The 24,272-nt window shown below is 39.9% G+C and overlaps 1 pseudogene across 1 annotated transcript; it reads left to right on the forward strand.

The window, feature by feature from the left end:
• Positions 1 to 270: 270 nt before the first annotated feature.
• On the forward strand, positions 271 to 15,474 carry LOC306652678 (5'-AMP-activated protein kinase subunit beta-2-like; annotated as a pseudogene). The gene is made up of 4 exons (XR_013766743.1): positions 271 to 546; positions 14,289 to 14,455; positions 15,268 to 15,362; positions 15,460 to 15,474. The product of XR_013766743.1 is annotated as a 5'-AMP-activated protein kinase subunit beta-2-like (transcript).
• The last annotated feature ends 8,798 nt before the right edge of the window (positions 15,475 to 24,272 follow it).

Below are 24,272 nucleotides of genomic sequence, written 5' to 3' on the forward strand. Positions count from 1 at the left end.
AACCCAGATCCCTGGCCAGGGGTGTGGCTTCAATTTCAATAACTTTATTGGTGGCCTTGCCTCCCTGATGGCCAAACCACCCATGTTCCTGGGAAGAGGGAGCGCATCGCTGGAGGTGATCGGGGTGCGGGGAGTGTTCGCGGTACTGCGGGGGAGTCCCATGGGCGGGTTTCCAGAGTGGAGGCGGCGGGAGACCCGGGGGGCTTGCGGGAGTTCCTGTAGGCCGGGAAGTTGAGGATCACAGGGCATGGTTTCCTGCGGTGGGGATTCCCTTCCCGGGTCCCCAGGTGCAGAGGCTGGGCCGGGGTGCCCCTCACGCAGCCACTGGCGTGTTTGTTTCCTGCCGGGTGTAGCTCTCTGCACCAAGTGGCCCCCAAATCGATCTGCAGCCATGGAAAACACCACCAGCGACCGGGTGTCTGGGGAGCATCACCACACCAAGGCTGCATGCGTGGAGGGTGATACGGCCATGCCCTGGGCAAGGAGCACAAGATCATGGTGGGGAGCATCAGCGACCCAGACGTCTTCAGCCTGCTGGACTGTGAGGTACTCATCTCCATGCCCCCTACCGTGGTCGTGCAGCTGCTGCTTGGCTTCTGGACTGCTCCTCCTTTCCTTGGCTCCTTTACATCTCACTAAACTGGGTAACAGGATTTTTTTTTTTAATTAAAGAGATGTTTCGGGGAGGGAAGCGTTGGATCATGAATTCTTCTTGTGGTGCCGCCTCAATATAAGGCACACGTGGAATTCTTGTTTTCTTGGTGGTTTGACCAAGCCTTGAGCCACATATTTATGGCAGGAACCATAGACTTCTCCCCCGCCCACACCATCCTTGGATCTTCTAACAATTTATAAGTTGTAAACTTTGGTGGAAAACTAGAGGGGGTAGATTGAGACGCTGGCCCTAGCTCAGTTGCTTACATTTTCCTTGAAATGGCTAAGTGATTTTTTGCCCTGAAATTTTTTGTTTGTTTGGATCATTTTTGCTCTTTTAGGAACTCTGCACTTTAGGTTCTTTTCCTCTTTGGCATGGCTGTGGGCACCCACCACTTGTTAACTAGAATACGTGTGCCTAGACTTGGAGATTAATAAAGGGCATCATTTAGTTGACTGTTCAGTTTTTGTCCTATATTTGTAGTTGAGGTGTCTGTGCTTTCAGGCCAGCTGTGCTTTCAGGCCAACTTCTCAAGAGGGAGAGCCAGTGATTCCCAGATAGTTCCACTCCACAGCAATCCTTCAAAATTTTTTGGTTGGTTTTCAAGATGGCGGACTAGAGGGTGGCTGCATTTCATGTTGCTCCAGGACTCAGGATTCAAAAGAGGAGATAGAGACTTGGGACCAACTCAAAGCAGCCGGGTGAGTCTCTCCCGTTGGGGAGGCATCCCGGATGGGGTGGTAGTCCCGAAATACAGGGAACTTTGTGAAGTAGAGCTGCCCAGGAGAAACCCCTCCCCCCGCTGGAGCAGTGAACTCGAACAACTGGGAGCATCATAGAGGAGACCTCTCAGCACAGTGCTTGGACTCGGAGCAACCATTGGGGCTCCGGGTGGCAGCCCAGAGGAAGGGCTGTGAGGAGAGCTGTTTGGACTCAGAGTGACCACCTCTGAACACTGGAGCCTGCCCGGAGGAGGAGGAGAAGGAACAGTGCGGCGAGGCGCTTGGACTGGGAGCAACTGCACCAGAGCTACAGGTGGTTGCCAGAGGAGGAGCTGCTCTGTGAGCTATTTGGACTCAGAGCAACCACTCCTGAATGCCAGGGCCTGCCCGGAGGAGGAGGAGGAGGAGGAGCATGGCCGCTTGGATTTGGAGTGACTATACCAGAGCTACTGGCAATTGCCAGAGTAGGAGCTGCATGGCGAGCTGTCTGGACTCAAAGTGACAGTTCCTGAGCAGTGGGACCTGCCCAGAGGAGAAGGAGGAGGAGGAGGAGGAGGAGGAGGAGGAGGAGCGAGGCGGGTCACTTGGACTTGCAGTGACTGCATTGGAGCTCCAGGCAGCTGCTCAGAGGAGGAGGCGAGTGGTGAGTTGTTTGGACTCAAAGTGACCGCTCCTGAACACCAGGGGGCTGCCTGGAGGAGGAGCGCAGTGGGTTGCTTGGTCTCGAGTGGCTGCACCAGAGCTCCGGGCGGCTTCCTGGAGGAGGCGTGCAGCCGGTCACATGGACTCAGAGCGACTCAGAGTGACTCAGAGTGACTGCTCCTGAACACCCGGGGGGCTACCTGGAGTAGGAGGAGGAATGGGGTGGGTCACTTGGACTGGCAGTGACTGCCCAGGGCCACGGGTGGTTGGCAGGAGGAGGAGGCATGCAGTGAGTTGCTTGGACTCCTAGCGACCGCACCGGAACACCGGACGGCTGCCTGGAGGAAGAGGCATGCAGCGGATCACTGGGACTCGGAGTGATTATACAGGGCTCCAGGTGGCTGCTCAGAGGAGGGGCCACATAGCCAGGCGATTAGGTGCAGAGCAGGGTCCAAGGATCTAGGAGGCTTCTTGGTGAAAGAGCCCCACAGAGACATTCTTAGGGGTGGAGCGAAGGTTCCAGGACTGCAGGCAGATTCTCTGAGGAGTGGCAGCCTAAGGAGACTCATCTGCGAAGGGTGAGGCTCCCAGGCCCAGGACGTAGGACTGGGCCCCTGAGAACTTTGCAGAGGAAGGCTGCCCAGCCCAGGTGGTAGCTATAGATTGAGGGGAACCTCTAGGAGGGGAACTGACCAACGAGACCTCCCCACCAGGTGAGTCTTCCCTGCTGGGTGAGGTTTTCCCACAAGGATGGTAAAAGCAGAGACACAGACCCAAACAGGCCTTTCCTCAGCCCGCAGGCTACTTCCGCTTTGGATGACCATTGGTCAACAAGTGGAGGCACCTCTGCCCACTAGCAGGGAACATACCCCACCTGAAGGCTACCACCCCTAGAGAGACAGCTTACTTGTGGAGCACTGTGCTATCAACTTCCTCCAAGACTTCAGCCTACTGAAGGCTAAGAGGGGATATACTAGAAATCTTCAGGGACATTATAAGTCAATAGAGGAAATCTGCAATATCTCAGCGGTCCACTGATACCTGAACAATATGAGAAAACAAGGGAAAAAAATGCCCCAAACAAATCTAGATGTTACATCAATAAAACCCAATGACAGCATGGCAGAAGAAATGACAGAAAAGGAGTTCAGAATGTACATAATTAAAATGATCAGGGAAGCAAATGATGAGATGAAAGACCAAATGCAGGCATTGAATGATCGCACCAATCGACTGTTAAAAGAGCAAATACAGGAAGCAAAAGATCATTTCAAGAAACAGTTAGAGATATTGAAAAAAAAACAAACAAACAGAAATCATTGAAATCTATCACCCAATGCTCCAGGTTCACCTCCCGATCATCCGACAGCTGCCAGCAGATTGACCGCACACCACCAGTGGAGCACCATCTGCCTGTTGCTGCCTGGAAATTCACTGTTACAGTACCTGCAGGTTTGATTTCACGTGGCTGCTGCCATTTGACACAACAGCCAGGCCCTGTAGGACCCCTGGCCTCACTGACTGAGCCATGTCTCCAGGATCCCTCAGCCCAACCGATCACTCCCTCCCTATGCGTCCTCACATCGACTGACTGCTCCCTGCCACCAGGACCCCCAGACCAACTGACTGTGCCCTATCACCAGGAACCAAGACCAACTGATTGCACCCGGCCTCCTTGGTCTCACAACCACACCAAACACACCCAAACTCCAGGACCACTGCTGGACCAACTGCATCCTATCTCCAGGACCTCCAGCTGACCATGTCCACCCCTGAGCTGCAGCTCCCCATTTGCCAACACATTTGGAAGCCAGAGCAGCCATCTTGAATAATCCAGGAAGCTGTAGCTCTGATCTTCGGGTGGGGCAAATCCCAACCTGAGATGCCTGCTGGAGGCTTAAAGCTCAATGTCAGGTACCTCTCATACATCAGGCTACTGAACACTGGGAGGTTTCATTAGTATATGACTATTATACAGTAGATTTTCTTTTTTCTCCTTTTGAAAAATAATATTTAAGTTTTTATTTCTTTACATTTCTTGCTTTCTTTTCCTTCTGTTACCTGTTCCCTCAGAGTCAATTTCTCCCTTATTTACATGATGTTATTGTCCTCATAGGGGTTATTTGGTCTAGGATTGCATAGTGTCTGACTTGGGCACTGCTATTATTAGTCTCCCCTTAAAGAAAGGGTTTTGGAAACCTATACGGCCACTATAAGCCTATGGGGGGAAATCTGCAATACCCCAGATCTGCAGCACTAGAGGGGAAGATACATGAACAACATGAAAAAACAAGGGAAGAAAATGATCCAAACAAATCTAGATTCTATAGTAATAGAATCCAATGACAGTATGTTAGAAGAAATATCAGAAAAGGACTTCAGATTATACATGATTAAGATGATTTGGGAAGCAAAGGATGAGATAAGAGAGCAAATGCAAGCAATGAATGATAATGCCAATAAGCTGAAAGAGCACCTGCAGGAAGCAAAAGATCATTTCAACAAAGAGATAGAGATTCTCAAGAAAAAACAAACAGAAATCCTTGGAATGAAGGAGACAATAAACCAAATAAAAAACTCAATGGAAAGCATCACCAACAGACTAGACCATTTGGAAGACAGAACCTCAGACAATGAAGACAATATATTTAATGGGGCCAGGATGGGTTAGTGTTAGGGTTAGAGTTAGGGTTAGGGAGGGGGGCAAGAATGGAGGAAGGAAGGAATGTATAGAGGGAAATGAGGGGTTGGTGGGGTGGGGGGAAGGGAAAAAATAACAGAATGAATCAAACAACAATACCCTATGTAAATTTGTGATTACACAAAAGGTATGCCTTTACGCCATGTACAAACAGAGAAACAACATGTATCCCATTTGTTTACAATAAAAAAAAATTTCCTTAGCCTACAAGCAACAACTCATTGCTTCCCTGAAAATCTTGCTTTCAATTGAAGGAGTTACAGGAAGAGGTCAATTGTGTTCCCCCCTAACAGAAAAGGCAGATGGAACTGACAGCAACATAATTATCATTCTAATGTTTCTAATAACTTAGAAGTGTCAGCATAAATACATTTAATTCTTTCTGGTAGGCTGTTCAGGGGTGAAATAGAAAAATGGAGGAATTGAGGCAATTGGGGGATATATTTGAGGCTTTATAGGGAAATCAGTTTTATTTGCCACAGCAGTAGTACATGGAATTTGGATGCTATGGTTTATTTTTTTGGATCCCAATTGAGCACATCATCATAGAGGGAGAAATAAGAGTGGTTGAAAGGGCATTCCATGGGACTTTTTCTCCGTTCCTTTCTTTCCTCTCCCACTTCAGAATTTCTTCCTCATCATGTGGTCTGTCTCCCCAGCTATCTGTATTTACTTCTTTAAAACTTTCCCAAGGTGATCAACCTCATTGTATTTTTACCCCCTTTCCTACATCAATGACTCAGAATTTAAGTACATTGTATTTGTCAAACCATGACTGAAGTCGTTGGTGTCCTGAATTAAAGCCAAATTGTTCTGTGTGAATTGGGGCCTATTCTAAATCATTCTTTTCCTCACTCCATTTTTGCAATTTGGAAAACAAGAAAATGGTTCATATAATTTTTATGGTTGCACCCAAATCTAAGGGTTTTTGACCAACCCTTTTCTTTCCTCCATATTTTACTAAAGCCTCTTCAAACTATAATGTTAATTGTTGTTTTTCTTCTTTTATCAGTGGTTCTGCTGTTTTACTTAAAGTAATCAACCTTTTTTCTAGTCAGCTGCATTCATTCCTATCACAGAAGTGTCATGTCATAAGTGGAAGGTCTTTGCTCCAAATGTTGGAGCATTAGTAGTTTGTGGCTTTCAGATTCTAAATGAAAAATCCTAAGTTGTAAAATAATTGATAGAAACAGTGGCAGTGGGGCCTTCATTGGATGCTAGCCTTTTTCAGCAGACTAATTCAATGGTTCTCAATCTTATTTATGTATTGTAATCACCTGAGATTTGTTTAAATACTTTATGGAATATTTGAATCATTCACAAAGTAGGGAGAACAGTATAAAGAACCCTGTGTACCTCTTACAAAGTTTAGAGATAGATCAAAGCATGAATGAATGTGTATCATCCATACCCTAATCTACTATTCCTCCACCAATTTTTTGAAGCAAATTCCAGATGTCATAACAAATTATTACGTACCTCAAAAGATGAGGGTTTTCTCTATTTTAACATAATCACAGTTTTATCTGGGATGATTTTAAAACTAGATTCCCAGATCCTATGTCTGAATCAGAATCTTAGGTTATTCTTAGGCATTTGCAAAAATTCCTGTCTAATGCAGCCTGTCAGACAGAATGCATTGCTTTTAGAATATAGATACTAGGTTTTCTCTTATGCTAATTCCATGTAATATTGTAAAAGCCTCTTCAGTTTTTTTCAGATTTTTTTCTTTCTTTTAATTAATTAAGTAATTATTCTGTGCTTCAGGGGCTGGAACCAAAGGCCGCATGCATTCTAGGCAAGTGCTCTATCACCAAGCTACATCCCCAGACCTTGAATTTTATTTTAGATCATGTGCCTGGTTTTTCAGACTGTAGTTTTGAGAAATAGAGAGAGACAGTATGGAAAGTAGACTTTTACATTCCCCACCACCATCACACACAAAAAAAATCCTGAGTAAACTCGCTGTTATTTTTTAATGCACTTTATTTTGTTTGGTAATATCTTTACTTAACAGTGTAAAGTACTTTTTACCTGTTGCCAGTTTAAGGCAGGGTTAGCAAATATTTTCTGTAAAGGACCACATGGTAAATATTTTAGACTATGTAGATAATACAGTCTTTCACAACTGCTTCCACGGTGGCATGAAAACAGCAGTAGATAATAGGCATACAAATGAGTGTAGCTATTTTTCAGTAAAATCTTTATAAAAAGCACTGGCTGCAGTTTGCCAACTACTGGTCTAAAGGGATGGTAATTAAAAAAAAAAAAAAACCTAAGGAGTTAGTATTTTTAAGAATCCTGCAAATTAATTTGATAATGTATTTTGATTATATAATTGTTTTTGTTAAAGGAAAATGTTTTTATTGTCTTTCACTGTTTGAGGTGCCAAAATTTGCATTTCTATAACTCAAATAGAATAAACATGTCATAGGTGAGCAAGTATGATTTCAAAACCACATTTTGGTTGTAGTACTGTCTCTCACTAGCTAGGCCAACTCCTCTACCCTAAGCTACATTACCAACCACTGTTTCTCCATTTTATAAAATCAATGGTCTTTTTTTTAAATTAATTTTTATTGTAAACAAAAAGGATACGAGTTGTTTCTGTTTGTACATGATGTAACAGCATACCATTTGTGTAATCATACATCTACATAGAGTAATGATGTTTGATTCATTGTTATTATTCCCTTCCTCCCCACCCCCCCTTTTCCCTCTATACAATCCCTCCTTCCTCCATTCTTGCCCCCTCCACCCCCATTATGTGTAATCATCTGCTTATCAGTGAGATCATTTGCCCTTTGGATTTTTGAGATTGGCTTACCTCACTTAGCAGGATATTCTCCAATTTCATCCATTGGCCTGCAAATGACATAATTTTATTATTCTATATAGCTGAGTAATACTCCATTGTTTGTATGTGTGTATATATATATCACAGTTTCTTTATCCATAGATCAGGTGAAGGACATCTAGGTTGGTTCCACAGTTCGGCTATTGTGAATTGAGCAGCTATGAACATTGATGTGGCTGTATCTCTGTAGTGGCTGTATCTCTGTAGTATGCTGATTTTAAGTCCTTTGAGTATAGGCCAAGGAGTGGGATAGCTGGGTCAAATGGTGGTTCCATTCCAAGTTTTCTAAGGAATCTCCACATTGCTTTCCAGAGTGACTGCAATAATTTGCAACCCCACCAGCAATGTATGAGTGTATCTTTTTCCCCACATCCTCACCAACACCTATTGTTGCTTGTGTTCTTGATAATCGTCATTCTAATTGGAGTGAGATGGAATCTTAGGGTAGTTATGACTTGCATTTCACTTATTACTAAAGATGGTGAACATTTTTTCATGTTTGTTGATTGCTTGTAGATCTTCTGCGAAGCATCTGTTCATATACTTAGCCCATTTGTTGATTGGGTTATTTGTATTCTTCATGTAGAGTTTTTTGAGTTCTTTATATATTCTGGAAATTAGGGCTCTGAAGTATGAGTGGCAAAGATATTCTCTCACTCTGTAGGCTCTCTCTTCACATTGCTGAGAGTTTCCTTTGCTGAGAGAAGCTATTTAGTTTGAATCTATCCCAGTTGTTGATTCTTGCTTTTATTTCTTGTGCTATGGGAGTCCTGTTAAGGAAGTCTGATGCTAAACCAACAAGTTGAAGATTTGGACCTATATTATCTTCTATAAGATGCAGGGTCTCTGGTCTGAAACCAAGGCTCTTGATCAATTTTTAGTTGATTTTTGAGCCGGGTGAGAGATAGGGGTTTAGTTTCATTCTCTTGCATATGGTTTTCCAGTTTTCCCAGCATCATTTGTTGAAGAGGCTATCTTTTCTCCATTGCATATTTTTGGCCCTTTTGTCTAGTATGAGAAAATTGTATTTATTTGGGTTTGTGTCCGTGTCCTGTATTCTGTACCATTGATCTACCTTTCTATTTTGGTGCCAATACCATGCCATATTTGTTACTATTGCTTTGTAGTATAGTTGAAGTTCCAGTATTGCAATACCCCCTGCTTCACTCTTCCTGCTAAGGAGTGCTTTAGCTATTCTGGGTTTCTTATTCTTCCAGATGAATTTCATGATTATTTGCTCTATTTCTTTAAGGTACATCATTGGGATTTTAAGTGGAATTGCATTGAATCTGTATAGCACTTTAGGTAGTATGGCCATTTTGACAATATTAATTTTTCCTATCCAAGAACATGGGAGATCTTTCCATCTTCTAAGGTCTTCCTCAATTTCTTTCTTCAATGTTTTGTAGTTTTCATTGTAGTGATCTTTTACCTCTTTGGTTAGATGGATGCCCAATTATTTTATTTTTTAAGGCTATTGCATATGGAGTTGTTTTCCTCATTTCCCTTTCAGATGTTTCATCGCTTGCATATAAAAATGCTTTAGATTTATGTGTGTTGATTTTATAGCCTGCTATTTTGCTGAATTCATTGATGAGGTCTAGAAGTTTTCTGGAGGAGTTTTTTGGATCCTCAAAATACAGAATCATGTCATCAACAAATAGTGACAGCTTATGTTCCTATTTTCCTATTCATATCCCTTTAATTTCTTTAGTCTGCCTAATTGCTCTGGCTACAGTTTCGCGAACAATGTCGAATAGAAGTGATGAAAGAGGACATCCCAGTTTGTTCCCATTTTTAAAGGGATTGGTGTCTGTTTTTCTCCATTAAGAATGATGTTGGCCATGGGCTTAGCATAAATAGCCTTTACCATGTTCAGGTATGTTCCTAATATCCCTATTTTTTCTTTAATGATTTGAGCATGAAGGGGTGTTGTATTTTGTCAAATACTTTTTCTGTGTCAATGGAAATAACCATATGATTCTTATCTTTAAGTCTATTGAAATGATGGATTATGTTTATTGATTTACACATGTTGAACCATCCTTGTATTCCACTTGATCGTGGTGCATGATTTTCTTAATATGTTTTTGGATGCGATTTGCCAATATTTTGTTAAGGATATTTGCATCCATATTTATCAAGAATATTGGTCTAAAATTTTCTCTCCTTGATGTGTCTTTGCCTGTTTCAGTATTAGAGTGATATTAGCTTCATAGAATGAATTTGGTAGGGTACCCTTCATTTCTATTTACTTGAATACTTTGAGAAGTATTGGAATCAGATCTCTTTGAAGATCTTGTAGAACTTGGCTGAGAATCCATCTGGTCCTTAACTTTTCTTGGATGATAGGTTTTTAATGGCTTCTTCTATTTCATTGCTTGATATTGATCTGTTTAAATTTTGTGTGTCCTCCTGGTTCAGTTTGGGGGGAGCATATGTCTCTAGAAATTTGTTATTGTCTCTAGAAATTTGTTATTGTCTTTGGTAGATTCTATTTTGTTGAAATACAGATTTTCAAAGTAGCTTCTCATTATGTTATGTACCTTAGTGGTGTCATGATATTTCCTTTTGCATCATGAGTTTTATTAATGTGAGTTTTCTCTCTCCTTCTCTTTGTTAGTGTGGCTAAGGATTTGTCTATTTTGTTTAGTTTTTCAAAGAACCAACTTTTTGTTTTGTCAATTTTTTGAATTGTTTCTTCTGTTTCAATTTCATTGATTTCAGCTCTGATTTTAATTATTTCCTGTCTTCTACTACTTTTTCTGTTATTCTGTTATTCTTTTTCTAGGGCTTTGAGCTGTTAGGTTATTTGTTGTTGACTTTTCATTCTTTTCTGGAATATGCTCCATGCAATGAATTTTCCTCTTAGTACATCTTTCATAGTGTCTCAGAGATTTTGATATGTTGTATCATCATTCTCATTGATCTCTAAGAATTTTTTTAACTTCTCACTGATATTTTCTGTTATCCTTGTTTTATTCAGTAGCATAGTATTTAGTATCCAAGTATTGGAGTAATTTTTGTTTTTTTATTGTGTCATTGATTTCTACTCTCAGTCCATTATGATCTGATAGAACACAAGTCAGTATCTCTATTTTTTGCATTTCCTAAGGGCTGCTTTGTGGCATAACATATGGTCTATTTTCCAGAAGATTCCATGTGCTGCTGAGAAGAAAGTGAATTCACTTGTTGATGGATGGAATATTCTATATATGTCTATTACGTCTAGGTTATTGATTGTGTTTTTGATTTCTATTGTTTCTTTGGTTGGTTATTGTTTGGAAGATCTATCTAGTGTTGACAACAGTGCGTTAAAGTCGCCCAGAATTATTGTGCTGTGTTCCATGTGATTCCTGAAATTGAGAAGGATTTGTTTGATGTACAGGGATGCACCATTATTTGTGGCATAAATGTTTACTATCATTATATATTCATGATTTATGGTTCCCTAAAGCAGTAGGAAATGTCCTTCTTTATCCCTTCTGACTAACTTTAGCTTGAAGTTCACTTTATCTGATATAATGATGGAAACTCTCACTTTTTTACTGAGTCCATATGCATGGGAGGTTTTTTCCCATCTTTTCACATTTAGTCTGTGGCAGTCTTTTTCCATGAGTTGGGTCTCTTGCAGGCACCATATTGTTGGTTCTTTCTTTTTAATTCATTCTGCCATATGTCTTTTGATTGATTAGTTTAGGTCATTAACATTCAGGGTTATTATTGAGATATGGTTTGTATTCCCAGGCATTTGGCTTATTTTTGGTCTTTAATTTGGCTTGGTTTCTCCTTTGAGTGTTTTTTCTTTAAGGTAGTTCCTCCCCTTGCTGACCTCCATTGTTGTTTTTCATTTCCTCCTCATGGAATATTTTGTTGAGAACATTTTGTAGTGCAGGCTTTCTATTTGTAAATTCTTTTAACTTTTGTTTATCATGGAAGGATTTTATCTTATCTTCAAATCTGAAGGTTAGTTTTACTGGGTGTAGGATTCTTGGTTGGCAACCATGTTCTTTCAGAGCTTGAAATATGTTGTTCCAGGCCCTTCTAGCTTTTAGAGTCTGGGTTGAGAAGTCTGCTCCTATCCGTATTGGTCTCCCCCTATAAGTAATCTACATCTTTTCTCTCGAGGCCTTCAGAATTCTATCTTTATTTTGAATGTTAGGCATTTTCATTATAATGTGCCTTGGTGTGGATCTGTTGTGATTTTGTGCATTTGGTGTTCTGTAAGCCTCTTATATTTGATTTTCCATTTTATTCTTCAGGTTTGGGAAATTTTCTGGTATTATTTCATTGAATAGGTTGTTCATTCCTTTGGTTTGTATCTTTGTGCCTTCCTCAATCCCAATAATTCTTAAATTTGGTCTTTTCATGATGTCCCATAGTTCTTGAAGGTTCTGTTCATGATTTGTTACCATCCTCTCTGTTTGGGCGACTTTATATTCAAGATTAAATATTTTATCTTCATTGTCTGAGGTTCTGTCTTCCAAGTGGTCTAGTCTATTGGTGATGTTTTCCATTGAGTTTTCTATTTGGTTTATTGTTTTCCTCATTTGAAGGATTTCCATTTGTGTTTTTTGTGAATCCCTATCTCTTTGTTGAAATGATCTTTTGCTTCCTGCAGTTGCTCTGTCAGCTTATTGGCATTATCATTCATTGCCTGCATTTGCTCTCTTATCTCATCCTTTGCTTTGCCAGTCATCTTAATCATGTATAATCTGAAGTCCTTTTCTGACATTTCTTGTAACTTACTGTCATTGGATTCTATTACTATAGAATCTAGATTTGTTTGGATCATTTTCTTCCCTTGTTTTTTCATGTTGTTCGTGTATCTTCCCCTCTAGCAGTGCAGATCTGTGGTATTGCAGATTTCTCCCTATAGGCTCATAGTGGCCCTATAGGTTTCCAAAACCCTTTCTTTAAGGGGAGATCAATATTAGCAGTGCCCAATTCAGACACTATGCAACCCTAGTCCAAATAGCCCCTATGAGGACAATAACAAAATTGTCATAATAAACAAAACAAGTTCAAATATTATCTTCAGTAAAACAGATTTGCAATAAGGTCTGCAGTTTCTAATGGAGGACAAAGGGGATGCAGAGGGTTGTAGAATGTGGCTGTTAATGGGATAAGAAAATAATATACAGAAGTTCTAGATAATAGAAAGGGTGAGAGTATAATCAAAAGAAATTGGATGATAGCATGCAAAAAAACGAGAAAAAGCCTGAGGGAACAGGTAAACAAAAGGAAAAGAGAGCAAGAAAAGTAAAGAAATAAAAACTTAAACTTTTTCAATAAGGAGAAAAAGGAAAATCTACTGTATAACAGTCATATAGTAACGAAACATCCCAGAGTTCAGTATCCTGATGCATGAGAAGTACCTGACAATGAACTTCAAGCCTCCAGTAGATGTCTTGGGATGTGATTTTCCCCACCTAAAGATCAGAGCTACAGTTTCCAGGGTTATCCAAGATGGCCACTCTGTCTTTGAAATGTGTTGGCAAATGGGGAGCTGCATCTCAGAGTGTGGACATGGTCAGCAGGAGGTCCTGGAGGCGGGAAGTGGTTGGTTGGGCAGGGGTCCTAGAGGTCCAGTGTGTTTGGTGTGGTTATGGGATCCTGGAGGCTGGTTGCAATCATTCGGTCTGGGGTCCTGGTGGTAGGGCACAGTCAGTTGGTCTGGGGGTCCTGGTGGCAGAGAACAGTCAGTTGATGTGAGGGCCCCAGAGGCAAAGAGTAATTGGTTGGGTTGAGGGATCCTGGAGACAGGGCTTCGTCATTCTGGCCAGGGGTCCTAAGGGGCCTGGCTGTTTTCTCAAAATGGCGGCAGTCACATGTAATCAAACCTGCAGGTACCGTGACAGAGATCTTCTAAGCAACAGCAGGCAGCTGGTGCTCCACTGGCGTTCGTCGATGAGTTTTAAGAATAAATCTTCAGGAAAGAGGGCTCATGTCTGGGTAGATGCACAAAGTTCTAGCGAGGCTCTCTGTGGACCAAATTAGTGGTGGCTGCCACCCGTCACAGGAACAGTGTGACTCAATTGTGTTTTTTTTTTAATTTTAATTAATTAACTGTTTAATCTGTGGTTCTGGGGTTTGAGCCCATGGCCTCGGATAGGCTAGGCAAGTACACTGGCACTGAGCTACTTCCCCAGACCTTTAACATTAAAATTTTAATGTTTCTTCTTTATGTAACTTATTGGCTAAAATAGTTTAAAATTTTTTTTATAAAGTTTGGTATCTGTGACTTTCTTTACAGTTGATGATTGAGATCTGTTTATAGTTGCTTGTGAAAATATATACCTGCCTTAATTTTTAAAAATATAGCCATATTTTGTCTTCATTTTTTTCTTTCTCTTAAGAGGTACTCAGAAGCGTGTTATAATTGCCTGCCTATGAATTGAACTGGCAATAGGGAGTAGGGTTTTCTTTTTCTTTTTAAGGGCAATCTTGAGGCTCTGAAGGGAAAGTAATATATGCAAATTCAAAAGTTAGACTATGATTTATGCAGCACTTGAACATAAGCTATTTGACCATTTTTGGTTCAAGATGAGTTCTTTTTCTATGGTTTCGAAAAATCTGATTTATTCTAATTTTAAGGCTTATTTCCTTAGCTTAAGCCTAGCAACTCTCTCTACTCTAAGAAGAAGAATGATCATTTTAAGAATTCTTGGGTCACAATTTATTCTATGGATAACCTATTCTTTCTTACAGCTCCCTGGGGACAAAGAGTTTGTATCATGGCAGCAGGATTTGGATGACTCCTTAAAGCCCACCCAGCAGGACCAGCCTACTGTTATCCACTGGTCTGAAGGAGGCAAGGAGGTCTTCATTTCTTGGTCTTTCACTAACTGGAGCACCAAGATTTTACTGATTAAGAGGTGAAGATAAGTGTCTTGGTTGAGGCTGAGGGGTCCAGGAATGGAGCCTGACCTGTTATCCTTTCTAATAGAAGTGAACAGCCTAGACTTTCCATCGCCACCCTCTAGATGCTTTCTTTGGAATATGTGGTATTCTGTGACCACTTAGTATCTATGGAATTATTTTTTAGCCTCATTGTGAGTCAGATGCATTACCACTTATAATATCATGACCTCAAGAGAATTTATTATAGCTTTGTGGGTGTATTCTTTAGGATGGTGTTACACAGGTCTTTTATATGCTTGGAGGAAGCCTGTAACTGACAGAATCTGCTGCTGTGACTTCTGCACTAAAGCAAAATGCACTGTAAAATTTGAGGTGGTAGTGTTATGTAGTACTTGTATAGCAATGATGAATTAACTGATTATTAGAATGGCCCATATAACCAGATAGGTCATTTTCCAGTAATGGCTTAACAAAATATGGAAAGTACCTTAAGGACTCCTATATCCCAAATCTGTTAAGGTGCTTATACTTGTGAGGGATCTGTTCTGCGAGAGCAAAATAGTTATATCAAGATGAACCATTTTGAGAGATCATTGACTATTTTTTTCTAGGCATTGGTTTAAAAAACAAAGTTGTTGGAAGGGTTGGAAACATATGTCCAAGATTATATGGGTAAAGAGATTGGATGTATACAATATTTTTTACACAAGGGACACAGTGGCTTAGGGATATGGGAAGTCATTGGAATAATACTATAATTACCACTTGATTTTCTATATTCTGTCTTCTTAAAGGAACTTGACTGACCTTCTGTTTTCTTCTACAGCCATAATGACTTTATTGCCATCTTGGATCTCCCTGCTGGGAGAGAACCAATACAAGTTTTTTGTAGTTGGATAGTGGGTTCATGATCCATCAGAGGTAAGTCTTTGATCTCCAAAGGTCACCATGACTTAGCAGCCTCATTTTAACTATCATTGCTCTCTGAATTGATGGTAGCAGTTTCCTTACCCTAAAGGATTTCTCTCAATAAAAGATGGAGATGCTGAGTGTGATCATTTGTAACCTATAATAGATGCAGAGAGGAGGAATGAGTGGAAGAGAGGGATTTGAAAAGAGAATTCAAGAATTTTCCTTCTGCTTATTGTTTCAGTCTATGGTTACCAGTCAGGTTGGCATGATTGCCATTTTGACCCATATCAAGAAATCTGATTTTGATATAGAGGAGGCCTCTCAGCACAGTGCTGGGACTCGGCGCAACCACTGGGGCTCTGGTGGCTGCCCAGGGGAGGAGCAGCGAGGGGAGCTGTGTGGACTCAGAACATCGGGGCCTGCCCTGAGGAGGAGGAGGAGCGTGGCCGCTTGGATTCGGAGTGGCTATAACAGAGCTACAGGCGGTTGCCAGAGGAGGGGCTGCATGGCTAGCTGTTTGGACTCAGACGACTTCTGAACATGGGGGCCTGCCCAGAGGAGTAGGAGGAGGAGGAGCGTGGCGGGTTGTTTGGACTCACAGTGACTGCATTAGAGCTCCAGGCAGCTACTCAGAGGAGGAAGCAATTGGTGAGTTGTTTGGACTTAAAGCGACCACTCCTGAACACAGGGGGGCTGCCTGGAGGAGAAGCGCAGTGGGTCGCTTGGTCTCGAGTGGACGCACCAGAGCTCCGGGCGGTTGCCCAGAGGACGTGTGCAGAGGGTCACGTGTATTCAGAGCCACTCAGAGCAACCGCTCCTGAACACCCAGGGGGTTACCTGGAGGAGGAGGAGGAACGGGGAGGGTCATTTCAACTCGGAGTGATTCATTGCCCCAGGCTAGGGGTGGTTGGTGGGAGGAGGAGGCACGCAGTGAGTTGCTTGGACTCCTAGTGACCGCACCGGAATACTGGGCAGCTGTCAGGAGGAAGAGGCGTGTGGCGGGTCTCTGGGACTCAGAGTGATTGCACGGGGCCCGAGGTGGCTGCTCAGAGGAGGGGCCGCATAGCCAGGCGATTAGGTGCAGAGCAGGGTCCAAGGATCTAGGAGGCTTCTTGGTGGAAGAGCCGCACAGAGACACGCTTAGGGGTGGAGTGAAGGTTCCAGGACTGCAGGCAGATTCTCTGAAGAGTGGCAGCCTAAGGAGATTCACCTGTGAAGGGTGAGGCTCCCAGGCCCAGGAAGTAGGGCCAGGCCCCTGGGAACTTTGCAGAGGAAGGCTGCCCAGCCCAGGCAGAAGCTGTAAATTGAGGGGAACCTCTAGGAGAAAACTGACCAGCGAGACCTCCCCACCGGGTGAGTCTTCCCTGCGGGTGAGGTTTCCCCACTTGGACGGTAAAAGCAGAGACACAGGCCCGAACAGGCCTTGCCTCAGCCCGCAGCCTAGTTCCCCTTTGGATGACCATTGGTCAACAAGTGGAGGCACCTCTGCCCACTAGCAGGGAATATACCCCACCTGAAAGCCACCACTCCTAGAGAGGCAGCTGACTTGTGGAGCACTGCATTATCAACTTCCTCCAAGACTTCAGCCTACTGAAGGCTAAAAGGGGATATATATAGAAATTTTCAGGGACATTGTAAGTCAATAGAGGAAATCTGCAATATCTCAGTGGTCCACTGATACCTGAACAATATGAGAAAACAAAGAAAGAAAATGCTGCAAACAAATCTAGATGTTACATCAATAAAACCCAATGACAGCATGGCAGAAGAAATGACAGAAAAGGAGTTAAGAATGTACATAATTAAAATTATCAGGGAAGCAAACGATGAGATGAAAGAGCAAATGCAGGCATTGAATGATCGCACCGATTGACAGATGAAAGAGCAAATACAGGAAGCAAAAGATCATTTCAATAAAGAGTTAGAGATATTGAAAAAAAAAAAAACAGAAATCCTTGACATGAAGGAAACAATAAACCAAATTAAGAACTCCATAGAAAGCATATCCAGTAGGATAGAACACCTGGAAGACAGAAACTCAGACATTGAAGACAAAATATTTAACCTTGAAAACAAAGTTGAACAAACAGAGAAGATGGTAAGAAATCATGAACAGAATCTACAAGAACTATGGAATATCATTAAAAGGCCAAATTTAAGAATTATTGAGATTGAGGAAGGCTTAGAGAAACAAACCAAAGGAATGAACAATCTATTCAATGAAATAATATCAGAAAATTTCCCAAATCTGAAGAATGAAATGGAAAATCAGGTTCAAGAGGCTTATAGGACTCCAAATACACAAAATTACAACAGACCCACACCAGGGCACATGATAATGAAAATGCCTAACGTACAAAATAAAGACAGAATTTTAAAGGCTGTGAGAGAAAACAACCAAATTACAATCAGGGGGAAACCAATACGGATATCAGCAGATTTTTCAATCCAGACCCTAAAAGCTAGAAGTGCCTGGAACAACATTTTTCAAGCCCTGAAAGAAAATGGATGCCAACCAAGAATCTTATACCCAGCAAAACTTACCTTCAAATTTGACGATGAAATAAAAGCCTTCCATGATAAACAAAGCTAAAAGAATTTACAAAAAGAAAGCCAGCATTACACAACATTCTCAGCAAAATATTCCATGAGGAAGAGATGAAAAACAAAGAAGCAAATCAGCAAAGGGAGGAATTATCCTAAAGGAATTGACAAATAAAGGAGGAACCAAGTTGTGTCAAACAAATAAATAAATAAAATTTTAAAAATGAACCAAATGAAAAGGAAACCAAATCATATCTCAATAATAACCCTGAATGTCAATGACCTGAATTCATCAATCAAAAGACATAGACTGACAGATTGGATTAAAAAGAAAGATCCAACAATATGTTGCCTAGAAGACACTCACCTCATAGAAAAAGATACCCATAGACTAAAGGTGAAAGGATGGGGAAAAACATACCATGCACATGGACTCAGCAAAAAACCTGGAGTATCCGTCCTCATTTCAGACAATGTGGACTTCAAAGGAAAGTTAGTCAGAAGGGATAAAGGAGGTCATTTCATACTGCTTAAGGAAAGCATAAATCAGCATGATATAACAATTATAAACATCTATGCCCCAAACAGTGGCTCATCCATGTATGTCAAACAAATCCTTCTCAATTTCAGAAACCAAATAGACCATAACACGATAATACTAGGTGCTTTTACCACGCCTCTCTCACCACTGGATAGATCTTCCAGACAAAAATTGAACAAAGAAACCATAGATCTCAATAACACAATTAATAATTTAGACTTAACGGACATTTATAGAATATACCATCCAACCAAGAGTGAATACACTTTCTTCTCAGCAGCACATGGATCCTTCTCTAAAACAGACCATATATTATGCCACAAAGCTAATGTTAGCAAATACAAGAAGATAGAGACATTACCATGTATTCTATCAGATCATAATTGATTGAAGTTAGAAATAAATGAAAGAGTAAAACACAGAAACTATTCCAACATCTGGAGATTAAACAATATGCTATTATATGATGAATGGATAACAGAAGATATTAAGAAGGAAATTAAAAAATTCTTAGAGGTAAATGAGACCAAAGAAACCTCATATCAAAATCTCTGGGACACTATGAAAGCAGTACTTAGAGGGAAATTTATTTCATGGAGCGCATTTAATAAAAGAAGTAAAACTCAACAAATAAACGACCTAACACTACAGTCAAAGCCCTAGAAAAAGAAGAACAGACCAGCGACCAAAAGTAGTAGAAGACAGGAAATAGTTAAACTCAGAGCTGAAATCAATGAAATTGAAACAAAAGAAACAATACAAAAAATTGACAAAATAAATAGTTGGTTCTTTGAAAAAATAAACATAATTGATAAACCTTTAGCCTCACTAACAAAGAGAAAGAGGGAGAAAACTCAAATTACTAAAATTCGGAATGAACAAGGAACTGTCACAACAGACACGAGTGAAATACAAAACATAATTAGAAGCTATTTTGCAAATCTATACTCCAACAAAATAGAAAATCTCAAAGACATCAACAAGTTTCTAGAGACATAAGAATTACCTAAACTGAATGAGGAGGATATACACAACTTAAATGAATCAATTTCAAGCAAAGAAATAGAAGAGGTCATCAAAAGCCTACCAACAAAGAAAAGTCATGGACCAGATGGGTTCTCAGCCGAGTTCTACAAAACCTTTAAAGAAGAGCACATTCCAATACTTCCCAAAGTATTCCATAAAATAGAACAGGAGGGAACCCTCCCAAACTCATTCTATGAAGCCAATATTACCCTGATACCTAAACCAGACAGAGACTCATCAAGGAAAGAAAATTTCAGACCAATATCCTTAATGAATATCAACGCAAAAATTCTCTACAACATTTTAGCAAATTGCATACAAAAACATATTAAAAAGATAGTGCACCATGATCAAGTGGGTTTCATCCCAGGGATGCAAGGTTGGTTTAACATCAGGAAATCAATAAATGTAATTCACCATATCAATACACTTAAAGTCAAGAATCACATGATTATTTCAATAGATGCAGAAAAAGCATTTGATAAAATTCAGCACCCCTTCATGCTCAAAACACTAGAAAATATAGGGATAGCAGGAGCATTCCTTAACATTGTAAACGCCATTTATGCTAAGCCCATGGCTAATATCATTCTAAATGGTGAAAAATTGAAAGCATTCCCCCCAAAAACTGGAACAAGGCAGGGATGCCCTCTTTCACCACTTCTATTCAACATCGTTCTTGAGACTCTAGCCAGAGCAATTTGACAAACCAAAGAAATTAAAGGGATACGGATTGGAAAAGAAGAACTCAAACTATCCCTGTTCGCTGATGACATGATTATATATTTAGAGGAACCTGGAAATTCCACCAGAAAATTTTTCGAACTCATAAATGAATTCAGTAAAGTAGCAGGTTACAAGATCAATGCTAACTCATAAGTGAATTCAGTAAAGTAGCAGGTTACAAGATCAATGCTCATAAATTCAATGCATTTTTATACATAAGTGATGAATCTTCAGAAAGAGAAATTAGGAAAACTACCCCATTCACAATAGCATCGAAAAAAATAATATACTTGGGAATCAATATCACAAAAGAGGTGAAAGACCTCTACAATGAGAACTATACAACACTAAAGAAAGAAATTTAAGAACACCTTAGAAGATGGAAAGATCTTCCATGTTCTTGGATAGGAAGAATTAATATTGTCAAAATGGCCATACTACCAAAGTGCTATACAAATTCAATGCAATTCCAATTAAAATTCCAATGACGTACCTTACAGAAATAGAGCAAGCAATTATGAAATTCATCTGGAAGAATAAGAAACCCAGAATAGCTAAAGCAATCCTTAGCAGGAAGAGTGAAACAGGGGGTATTGCAATGCCAGATCTTCAACTCTACTGCAAAGCAATAGTAACCAAAACGGCATGATATTGGTACCAAAATAGAAAGGTAGATCAATGGTACAGAATACAGGACATGAACACAAACCCAAATAAATCCAATTTTCTTATACTAGACAAAGGGGCCAAAAATATGCAATGGAGAAAAGATAGCCTCTTCAACAAATGGTGCTGGGAGAATTGGAAATCCATATGCAACAGAATGAAACTAAACCCATATCTCTCACCATGCACGAAAGTAAACTCAAAATGGATTGAGGACCTCAGAATCAGACCAAGAGACCCTGCAGATTATAGAAGAAAATGTAGGTCCAGATCTTCAACATGTCGGCTTAGGACCACACTTCCTTAACAGGACTCCCATAGCACAAGAAATAAAAGTAAGAATCAATAACTGGGATTGATTCAAACTAAAAAGTTTTCTCTCAGCAAAGGAAACTATCAGCAATGCAAAGAAAGAGCGTACAGAGTGGGAGAAAATCTTTGCCAATCATACTTCAGATAGAGCACTAATCTCCAGAATCTATAAAGAACTCAAAAAACTCTACTCCAAGAATTCAAATAATCCAGTCGACAAATGGGCTAGGGAAATGAATAGACACTTCACAGAAGAAGATCTACAAGCAATCAACAAACACATGGAAAAATGTTCAACATCTCTAGTAATAAGAGAAATGCAAATCATAACCACCCTAAGATTCCATCTCACCCCAATTAGAATGGCGATTATCAAGAACACGAGCAACAACAGGTGTTGGCGAGGATGTGGGGAGAAAGGTATACTCATTCATTGCTGGTGGGGTTGCAAATTAGTGCAGCCACTCTGGAAGCAGTGTGGAAATTCCTTAGAAAACTTGGAATGTACCCTCCCTTTGACCCAGCTATCCCACTCCTATGCCTATACCCAAAGGACTTAAAATCAGCACACTACATTATGTAGTATGTAGTATGTACATACTACATACTACATCAGAGATAAAGCCACATCAATCATAGCTGCTCAATTCACAATAGCCAGACTGTGGAACCAAGCTAGATGCCCTTCAATTGATGAGTGGATAAAAAAACTATGGTATATATATATATACAATGGAATATTACTCAGCCATAAAGAATGATAAAATTATGGCATTTGCAGGCAAATGGATGAAATTGGAGAATATCATGCTAAGTGAGATAAGCCAATCTCAAGAAACCAAATGTCAAATGATATTGCTAATAAGTGGATGATGACACATAATGAGGGGAGGGAAGGGTTAGTGTTAGGGTTAGAGTTAGGGTTAGGGAGGGGGGCAAGTATGGAGGAAGGAAGGACTGTATAGAGGTAAAGAGGGGTGGTAGCGGTGGGGGGAAGGGAAAAAATAACAGAATGAATCAAACAACATTACTCTATGTAAATTTATGATTACACAAATGGTATGCCTTTACACCATGTACAAACAGAGAAACAACATGTATCCCATTTGTTTACCATAAAATAAAAAAAGAAGAGAAAAAAAAAGAAATCTGATTTTGAGGTGTTTGATGCTTTAAAACTAGATTCAAGGAAAGCTGTGAGACATCTTGTTGAGGTAATTTTATAATTTTTGCTCTCTTTTGCCTTGTTTTTCTTGTAACACAGAAGTGGTTTTTTAATTTCCTTCTTGAAAGTAACCTTTTAATTTTGTTTTCTATTTGCATTTCTTCTCAGGAATCTTCTGAATCATTTATATATGTGCACATATTTCTTATATAAACATTTAGATCCTATTCTTTATACCAAAAATGTCTCAGCCTAGTGTACTTTAACTTTTTAACCAAGTATGTATAGTGAGACATTTATTTTGCTTTGCAGCCCAGTACACACATACACAGATACACAGAAGTGTAATATGTGGTATAATGTTTGCCTTTATTCTCTGTGATGTATTCTTTTCTGTTTTTTAAAAACATTTATTTATGTATTTATTTAGGTACTGAAATTGAACTCAGAGACCCTCTACCAACTAAGCCATAACCACTACCCCTTTTATTTTGAAACAGGGTCTCACTAAATTGCTGTGACTGACATTGAACTTGAGATCCTCCTGCCTCAGACTTTTGGGTCACTGTGACTACAGGCATGTGCCACAGCACATGACTGCTATTGTATTTTTTACAGCACAATAGTGGGCTATAACCTACTCTTTGAAAACTCTTTCTAGTAATATTTCAAGTTTTCCATTGACCTCTGGTGGTATCACCCAGCAGAGACTAGATGTGTCTTGTTTGTCTTACTAAGCTGCCTCAGCTTAATCTGCCAGTGTGATGAATCAGTTGGCAGTTCTGTAGTTTTATGAGACCCTACAACAAGTAGAGTAGTCATTGGGGAAAAGTAGCTTAAAAACATACACACTCACACACACACACACACACACACAATATCAGGTAATTAATTCTTTTACATATAATCAAAATTTTGTAAATTTTTTATTTAAAAAATTCCCTGGTATTGGAAAAGATCTCTATATACATTTTTATTTTATTTTATTTTTCTTGCGGTGCTGAGGATTGAACCCAGGGCCTTGTGCTTGCAAGGCCACTCTGTCAGCTGAGCTATATCCCCAGCTCCTTTTGTTTCCTATAATATTATTTTTTCCAAGACCTTCATCTCTACTTAATTTACTATGTCAATATTGTAAATATTCTCCAAATCACATTCATAATTACTGTTTTGCTACTTTACAGTAAGAGCTATGCCTGTCTAAGAAACTGTGCACTGTATTTACGCTGAGTATTCTTGCTTTGAATTCAAAACCTACCTGTGCTACTAAGGAGTTTTACCATTGTGGACAGGCCCTTAATTCATTTGGTTCTGTATTCCATAATGGTAAAATCAGGGGCTGGACTCAGTGTTTTGCAGCAATCACAAGGCCTAAAGTGGAACACATTAATAATCACAGGGCATAAGGGTGACATGTTGTTTCTAAAACTTCATAGTATAATAATTATTTAGGAAATTTTGGATAATTATGTTTTTATTATATAAGCTCTCAAAGTTAAGTTAGACATTTGTTTTGACTGGTAGGTAGAGATTTAAAAGGGTTTAAAGATACCAAATTAAATTATGAGGCCACTGGTAACTACATTTTTGCATTATATACTTCTGGCAAAGCAACAAATGAATAATAGTCAATCATAACTATACAGAGAGAAGACTAGCATATTTTTGATATTTCTCACTTCCCTCTTTCACTTAATTTCCCAATCCATTCAGGTAAGCCTTAGAATACATTTTTATTAGGTTTTAATTTGCACTAAGTTTAGTATAGCCAGTTACTTAAACAATTTGTATTTTTGTTGGATCATGATGATGATGAAAAAGAAATTTAAAAAAAACTATTCTGTGTACTTTCCAGCAGTGTTTTGTGGATTACGTGATATAATAACTTGATGTGCTTTGGAAAGTTTTTAAGACACTGTATAATATCACTGTATTTATT

Source organism: Sciurus vulgaris (assembly GCF_902686455.1).
Source record: "Sciurus vulgaris genome assembly, contig: HiC_scaffold_442_arrow_ctg1, whole genome shotgun sequence".
Taxonomy (NCBI): domain Eukaryota; kingdom Metazoa; phylum Chordata; class Mammalia; order Rodentia; family Sciuridae; genus Sciurus; species Sciurus vulgaris.